Genomic DNA, 9,462 nt, shown 5'->3' on the forward strand with positions numbered 1-9,462 from the left:
GAGGTCACGGCACGGTATGAACCCAAAACCAAGCACTTCTCCCATTGCAAGAATCATAGATCTAGTTGGCCAGACAAAACCCACAACTCGAAGAGAATTACAAGGATATGAAATCATGCATAAGAGAGATCAGAAGAAACTCAAATAAGATTCATAGATAATCTAATCATAAATCCACAATTCACCGGATCTCGACAAACACACCGCAAAAGAAGATTACATCGGATAGATCTCCATGAAGATCATGGAGAACTTTGTATTGAAGATCCAAGAGAGAGAAGAAACCATCTAGTTACTAGCTATGGACCCGTAGGTCTACGGTGAACTACTCACGCATCATCGAAGAGGTCATGGTGTTGATGGAGAAGCCTTCCATGTCCGAATCCCCCCCCCGACAGGGCACCAGGACGTGCCCAGATGGGATCTTGTGGAGACAGAAGCTTGCGGCGGCGGAAAAGCGATTGTGATGCTCTCTTGATTTTTTTGGGAATATATAGGCGCAAGATCTAGGTCAGGGGACCTCCAGGGGGCCCACAAGCCTGGATGGCGCGCCCCTGGTCGCGGGGTGGGGGCTTGTGGGGCCCCTGGGGCTCTTCTGGTTTGGCTCCCAAGTTCTCCGATCTTCTTTCGTTCCAGAAAAAATCTTTTCGGGGATTTTCTTCCGTTTGGACTCCGTTTCAAAATCTCCTCTAAAAGGGGTCAAAAACATGGAAAAACAGGAACTGGCACTTGGCACTGAGTTAATAAGTTAGTCCCAAAAAATAAATAAAAGGCATGCAAAACATCCAAAGTTTGACAAGATAATAGCATGAAACCATAAAAAAATTATAGATACGTTGGAGACGTATCAAGCATCCCCAAGCTTAACTCCTGCTCGTCCTCGAGTAGGGAAGTGATAAAGAATGATTTTTTGATGTGGAATGCTACCTAGCATAGTTGTCCTTTGCAACTTCTTTCACATGACATGAATGTTCAGATCTGTAAGATTCGAAACAATAGTTTGCTATTGACATGAAAACAATAATACTTCAAGCAAACTAGCAAGGTAATCATGAACTTTCAAAATAACAAGGCCAATGAAACTTATCCCTACAAAATCATATAGCCTGGCTATGCTCCATCATCCTCACACAACTAATGTAAATCATGCACAACCCCGGTATTGGCCAAGTAATTGTTTTCGCACTCTTACTTTCTCAAACTTTTTATAACTATCACGCAATACATGAGCGCGAGCCATGGATATAGCACTATAGGTGGAATAGAGTGTGGTGGTTGTTGCGAGACAAAAAGGGAGGTGATGGATTGCCTTATGAATCCATGATGAGGGCCACTTATGGTTTGTGCACCAAAGACGACGATACGTGATTCTATTGCTTTTATGCCTAGTTAAGGGCGTTAAATAATAGCGCTTGTTGGGAGGCAACCCAATGAATTTATTTTTGTCTTTGTGTTTTGTTGCGTCCACACTTTCATAATTCTGTTGTGATTGTGTTTTTTGTGTTTCTTTTTGTGTTTGAGCCAAGCAAAGCCTTTATGATTAGTCTTGGTAATGGTTGTTTGATCCTGCTAGAAAAATACAGAAACTTTTCGCTCACGAGATGATTTTTCATTTTTATTCAGAAAGATATTTTGAGTTGATTCTTTTTGCTGCTGATTGATATGCCTTTTTCCTCGGTCTTCGTAATTTATCAGATTTTTTGAGGTACCAGAAGTATACAGATTGCTACAAACTGGTCTGTTTTTAAAATATTCTGTTTTTGTTGAGTTGGTTGTTTGTTTTGATGAAACTATGGTTAGTATCGGGGGGTACTAGCCATGGAAAAGTAAAAATACAGTAGCCCATCATCAATATAGATAGAATTCAAGTTTGCTACAGTACCAAAAGAAGTGGTAGTTTCTTTTCGTGTACTAATGTTATCACAAGTTTTTGTTTAAGTTTTGTGTTGTGAAGTTTTCAAGTTTTGGGTGATGCTCTCATGGAAAAAGAGACAAGGAGTGGAAAGATCTCAAGCTTGGGGATGACCAAGGCACCCCAAGCCAAATTCAAGGACACCAAAAAGCCTAAGCTTGGGGATGCCCCGGGAAGACATCCCCTCTTTCGTCTTCAATCCATCGTAACATTACTTGGAGCTATATTTTTATTCACCACATGATATGTGTTTTGCTTGGAGCGTCTTGTACCATAGGAGTATTTTCTTTTTTTTTGTGTCACGATCATCCTTGCCGCACACCCTTTTGAGAGAGAGACATGTACTCATCGTGATTTTGCTAGAATGTTGATAGTGCTTCACTTATACCTTTTGAGCTAGATGCTTTTGCTCTAGTGCTTCACTTATATCTTTTGAGCTAGATACTTTTTCTCTAGTGCTTCACTTATATCTTTTTGAGCTAGACACTTTTGCTCTTGTGCTTCACTTATATCTTTAGAGCACGGCGATGCGTGATTTGGTAGTTGGCTTATGCTATGAAAGTAGTCCCATGTGCTAGGTACCCAAAGAGGATGCAAAAACCTCCATCTTCATGTGCATTGAGTAGAAAGGGAAGTTTCGATTCCTCTCAATTAGTTTTGAGACATGGATTCGGTAATATTAAGAGTTATGTTAGTAGGGTGTTCTGAATCTAGAAATACTTTTGTTGGAGTTAGTGATTCCCGTAGCATGCACGTATGGTGAACCGCCATGTTAGGAAGTCAGAGCAGAATTGATCTATTGATTGTCATCCTTTGTGTTGAGGTCGGGATCGCGCGATGGTTTACACCTACCAACCCTTCCCCTCGGATATGCGTTTAGCACTTTGTTTCGATTACTAATAAAAACTTTCGCAACAAGTATGTGAGTTCTTCATGACTAATGTGAGTCCATGGTATAAATGCACTTTCACCTTCCACCATTGCTAGCCTCTCTAGTGCCGCGCAATTCTCGCCGGTGCACAAACCCACCAAATTCCTTCCTCAAAACAGCCACCATACCTACCTACTATGGCATTTTCGTAGCCATTCCGAGATATATTGCCATGCAACTCCCACCGTTCTGTCTCATGACTTGCACCGTCACTCTCATATTGCCATTGCATGATCGTAAGATAGCTAGCGAGATGTTTTCAACGTCATACGCCATGCTAGATCGTTGCACATCCCGGTACACTGCCGGAGGCATTTCCTATGGAGTCATCATCATTGTGATCTTTGAGCTGTGAGTAAATAAAAGTGTGATGATCATCATTATTAGAGCATTGTCCCATGTGAGTAAATAAAAAAAAGAGGCCAAAGAGCCCAAAAAAAAGAGAAAAGAGAAAATAAAAAAAGAGGCCTAAGTGCCCAAATGAAAAAAAGAAAACAGAGAAAAATAGAGAAGGGACAATGCTACTATCTTTTTCCACACTTGTGCTTCATGTTAGCACCATGTTCTTCATGATTGAGAGCTTCTTGCTTTGTCACTACCATATGCTAGTGGAAATCTTCATTATATAACTTGGCTTGTATATTCCAATGATGGACTTCCTCAAAATTGCCCTAGGACTTAGTGAGCAAGCAAGTTGGATGCACACCCACTAGTTTCCCTTTCGTGCTCATGTATTGCGTGATAGTTATAAAAAGTTTGAGAAAGTAAGAGTGCGAAAACAATTACTTGGCCAATTCCGGGGTTGTGCATGATTTACATTAGTTGTGTGAGGGTGATGGAGCATAGCCAAACTATATGATTTTGTAGGGATAATTTTCTTTGGCCTTGTTATTTTGAAAGTTCATGATTACTTTGCTAGTTTGCTTGAAGTATTACTGTTTTCATGTCAATAGCAAACTATTGTTTTGAATCTTACGGATCTGAACATTCATGTCACGTGAAAGAAGTTGCAAAGGACAATTATGCTAGGTAGCATTCCACATCAAAAATTCATTCTTTATCACTTCCCTACTCGAGGACGAGAAGGAGTTAAGCTTGGGGATGCTTGATACGTCTCCAATGTATCTATAATTTTTGATAGTTTCATGCTATTATCTTGTCAAACTTTGGATGTTTTGTATGCCTTTTATATATTTTTTGGGACTAACTTATTAACTCAGTGCCAAGTGTCAGTTCCTATTTTTTCCATGTTTTTGACCCCTTTCAGAGGAGATTTTGAAACGGAGTCCAAACGGAAGAAAATCCCCGAAAAGATTTTTTTGGAACGGAAGAAGATCGAAGAACTTGGGATCCAAGCCAGAAGAGCCCCAGGGGCCCCACAAGCCCCCATCCCGCGGCCAGGGGGCGCGCCATCCAGGCTTGTGGGCCCCCTGGAGGTCCCCTGACCTAGATCTTTCGCCTATATAATCCCAAAAATTCCAGAAAAAACCACGAGATCATCGAAAGTACTTTTCCGCCGCCGCAAGCTTCTGTCTCTGCAAGATCCCATCTAGGGCACGTTCTGGTGCCCTGCCGGAGGGGGGATTCGGACACGGAGGGCTTCTCCATCAACACCATGACCTCTCCGATGATGCGTGAGTAGTTCACCATAGACCTACGGGTCCATACCTAGTATCTAGATGGCTTCTTCTCTCTCTTGGATCTTCAATACAAAGTTCTCCATGATCTTCATGGAGATCTATCCGATGTAATCTTCTTTTGCTGTGTGTTTGTCAAGATCCTTTGAATTGTGGATTTATGATCAGATTATCTATGAATCTTATTTGAGTTTCTTCTGATCTCTCTTATGCATGATTTCATATCCTTGTAATTCTCTTCGAGTTGTGGGTTTTGTCTGGCCAACTAGATCAATGATTCTTGCAATGGGAGAAGTGCTTGGTTTCGGGTTCATACCATGCCGTGACCTCACCTAGTGACAGAAGGGGTAGTGAGGCACGCATCATGTTGTTGCCATCAAGGGTAAAAAGATGGGGTTTTCATCATTGGTTTGAGATTATCCCTCTACATCATGTCATCTTGCTTAAAGCGTTACTCTGTTCGTCATGAACTCAATACACTAGCTGCATGTTGGATAGCGGTCGATGTGTGGAGTAATAGTAGTAGATGCAGAAAGTATCGGTCTACTTGTCTCGGACGTGATGCCTATATGTATGATCATTGCCTTAGATATCGTCATGACTTTGTGCGGTTCTATCAATTGCTCGACAGTAATTTGTTCACCCACCCTAATACTTGCTATTTTGAGAGAAGCCTCTAGTGAACGCTATGGCCCCCAGGGTCTACTCCACACCATATTTTCAGCCTTACACTTTTTACTTCGTTTCACTTTCCGCCTTCAGATCTCACTTTGCAAACAATCTTGAAGGGATTGACAACCCCTTTGAAGCGTTGGGTGCAAGCTTGTTTGTGTTTGCGCAGGTACTCTGGACTTGACGAGACCCTCCTTCTGGATCGATACGTTGGTTCTCAAACTGAGGGAAATACTTACCGCTCTTGTGCTGATCACCCTTTCCTCTTCAAGGGAAAAACCAAGACAAGCCCAGCCTCTGCCAACGTGTGAATTACTGGCGCCGTTGTCGGTGGGATAGCAGAAGGATTTCTGGCGCCGTTGCCGGGGAAGGACTTTTGTTGCCGTAGCAGCAAGCGACAAGTAACAAAAGTAGCAACGGTTCAGCAAAGTGGCCCAATCCCTTTTGTATCAAGGGACAAGCCTGGACAAAGTCTTATAGGAGGAAAAACGCTCCCAAGGACACACGGGAATTTCTGTCATGCTAGTTTTCATCATGTTCATATGATTCGCGTTCGTTACTTTGATAGTTTGATATGTGGGTGGACCGGCGCTTGGGTACTGCCCTTACTTGGACAAGCATCCCACTTATGATTAACCCCTCTCACAAGCATCCGCAACTACAAAAGAAGAATTAAGACAAAGTCTAACCATAGCATTAAACTAGTGGATCCAAATCAGCCCCTTACGAAGCAACGCATAAACTAGGGTTTAAGCTTCTGTCACTCTAGCAACCCATCATCTACTTACTACTTCCCAATGCCTTCCTCTAGGCCCAAATAATGGTGAAGTGTTATGTAGTCGACGTTCACATAACACCACTAGAGGAAAAACAACATACAACACATCAAAATATCGAACGAATAACAAATTCACATGACTACTATTAGCATGACTTATCCCAAGTCCCGAGGAACAAAAGTAACTACTAACAAAGCATAATCATATTAATGACCAGAGAGGTAATGAGTAGCATCAAGGATCTGAACATAAACTCTTCCACCAAGTAATCCAACTAGCATCAACTACAAGGAGTAATTAACACTACTAGCAACCTTACAAGTACCAATCGGAGTCGCGAGACGGAGATTGGTTACAAGTGATGAACTAGGGTTTGGAGATGTTGATGGTGCTGATGAAGATGTTGATGTTGAAGTGTTGGTGATGATGATGGCGATGATTTCCCCCTCCGGGAGGGAAGTTTCCCCGGCAGGATTGTCCTGCCGGAGCTCTAGATTGTTTCTGCTCAAGTTCCGCCTCGTGGCGGCGGTGATTCCACGAAAAAGCCTCCTCCTGATTTTTCCCGGACGAAACCCTTCATATAGGAGAGGGGGGGCAGAGCGCCAGCTGGGTGCCCACAAGCCCCCTAGGCGCGCCAAGGGGGGTGGCCGCGCCTAGCAGGCTTGTGGCCACCTACTAGCGCTCGTCTGGCGCTTCTTCGGCCTAGTATTTTTTATAAATCCGGAAAAAAATCCTCGTTGATTTTTACGGCGTTTGGAGTTGCGCAGAATAGGTATCTCAAACTTGCTCCAATTTCAGGCTAGAATTCCAGTTGCCGGCATTCTCCCTCTTCATGTAAAGCTTGCAAAATCAGAGAGAAAAGGCATAAGTATTGAACCGTGAAGTGAAATAACAGCCCAAGAAGCGATAAATATCAACATGAAAGCATGATGCAAAATGGACGTATCAACTCCCCCAAGCTTAGACCTCGCTTGTCCTCAAGCGAAAGCCTAGCTCAATAAATATGTCCACATGTTTAGGGAGAGAGGTGTCGACAAAACAAGATACGAACATGCATGCATCATGATCATGATCAGAACAGCAATACCAACATATAATCTCTCATGCTAAAGTGACAATTCCTTCACAAAGTAAAGAATGGATCAAGAGCCTTACCGAGAAGTAACAACCGATAGCCTTTAGTCACTGAAGCAATTGCAATTTATCACAACATCAGAAAGAGTCAAATAAGAGCTTGTAAAGCAAATCCACATACTCAATCATCTTTCCGTTCTCTATGATTGCTACAACTCACGTGGTACTCATGAGATCAAAGTTTCAGCTGAATACAGAGAAAGATAGGGGCTTATAGTTTTGCCTCCCAACTGCTTACCTCAAGGGTCATGTCAACAATAATTCATGAATGCTTACCTCCAAGTTGACATATGAATATAGATCTTTCCCTATCATATGACGTTAGCAAGATAAAGGCGAGACCTGGAATTGGTGAAGATCACCATGACTCTTTCAAAAGCAAAAAGTAAAGGTACAAGATAGGCCCTTCGCAGAGGGAAGCAGAGGTTGTCATGCGCTTTTGAGGTTTCGATGCGTGTCCTCTTAGTGCAGAGGAACATCACTTTATATTGCCTCCTATGATAAAGAACTTTATTATGAAGTCTGTCGCTTTTATGTCTTCCTCATCACAAGTTCGTACAAAGCTTATTTTCCACACACTAATAGATCATACATATTAGGGAGCAATTTTTATTGCTTGCACTGATGACAACTTACTTGAGGGATCTTATTCAATCCATGGGTAGGTATGGTGGACTCTCATGGAAAAATTGGGTTGAAGGTTTATGGATGCACAAGTAGTATCTCTACTTGGTGCGGGAGTTTTGGCTAAAATGAGGTGGAAGCAATCGTCACATGCTAAGGGATCTCTAATCATATAACATTGTTCGGAGCCAGGCAAGCACAATTCATTATGTTGTCTTCCTTGTCCAACATCTACTTCTAGGCATGCAATAGTTTAGTGAGTGTTCACAATCATAGATGGTGTCAAAGATGATGTATTTATATGTGAACCTCTCCTTCCTTATCACTTCCTATTAATTGAAACAATGTCCAAGGTCTACGTTTGTCTACCCTCAACAAGTTTTGATCAACATTCTTTTTATATGTGAAGCCATCACTTCCCATAAGATCATTACATGATCTTTCATGCTTTTGTCCTTTTCTTACTCTTTTGATCATGGCAAGAGGCAAAACCCTTCAACTAAGGCACTCTTTATTATATGGCTCACAAGCTTGAATACATCGGGGGAGACACAAAGCAAAACTCAAGACTAAAACACTAAGACTTTTATTCTACTAGAGAAAAAGAAAACTGAAAAGGAACAAACTAAAACAAAGGTAAAGGCAAAAGACGTGATGGCGATACGATACCGGGGCAACTCCCCCAAGCTTGGCACAAGCCAAGGGGATTGCCCATACCCATGCTCAGTTGTCTTCCTTTGGTGGTAATGGTGGTGGAGTTGCTTTGTCCTTTGATTCCAAGAGGGCCATCAATCTTTGATTTATACCTTGGAGATCCGTGATATGTTTCTCCAGCAAAACAACTTCACGAGTGAGATAAGTATTGCGAGCACGAGTTGTTTCACAAAACCTCAAGAGTTCAATCAAGCATGGAGACAACAGGTGGAGGTAGGGTTGGAGGAAATCCACTTCTTCAACTTCTTCCTTGTTGAATGCAGATTGTGCTTCATCCCACGCCTGATTCTTCTCCTTAGTTTTGCCCTTGGTTTCTTTAGGTAGCCTTTCCTTGGCCTCCATGACCTCCATCCTTTTCAAATCAGCATGTACTTCTCCATAGACTTGAGGGAGATTGTTCTCCCCCTAAGATTCCTGGGACGACATCTTGACCTAAATTTGCGGCAGAAAACAGGCTCGAAACGAAAACATAGAAAATCTGCGTGATACAAGGGCCAGACCTTTCGGGAGAATATATAATGATTTTTTCCAGACCAGAAGGAGTACTCCGCATGAAAACGGAGTCCAGGAGGCACACGAGGTGGCCACAAGCCCCCAAGCGCGGCCAGGGGTGGGCCCGCGCCTGGCAGGCTTGTCGCCTCCTCGCGCGCTTTCCGAACTACTTCCAATTTTTCTATTTTTTCAAATATTCCAAAACGGAGAAAAAATCCTATTGGAAAAGTTTTGGAATCTGTTTTCTTACCGAATCACATACCTCTTCGTTTTCGGAGTGTGAAACAGGCTGATAAACATCCCTTAGGTATTCCTCCGGAGTTATGGTATTGACGATATTGTTTTCCACATTTATGGGAGTACCTGAGATATAATGCTTGATTCTCTGCCCATTTACAACTCTTGGACAATTACCTTCTGTGTTGTTGATCTTGATAGCACCGGAATGATATACTTCCTCAACAATATAGGGACCTTCCTAGTTAGAGAGAAGCTTGCTTGCAAAAAATCTTAAACGAGAATTCTATAGCAAGACATAATCACCTACACTGAACTCACGCTTTTGTA

The sequence above is a fragment of the Hordeum vulgare genome, chromosome 7H (genome assembly GCF_904849725.1).
Source record: "Hordeum vulgare subsp. vulgare chromosome 7H, MorexV3_pseudomolecules_assembly, whole genome shotgun sequence".
In the NCBI taxonomy this organism is placed as follows: Eukaryota; Viridiplantae; Streptophyta; class Magnoliopsida; order Poales; family Poaceae; genus Hordeum; species Hordeum vulgare.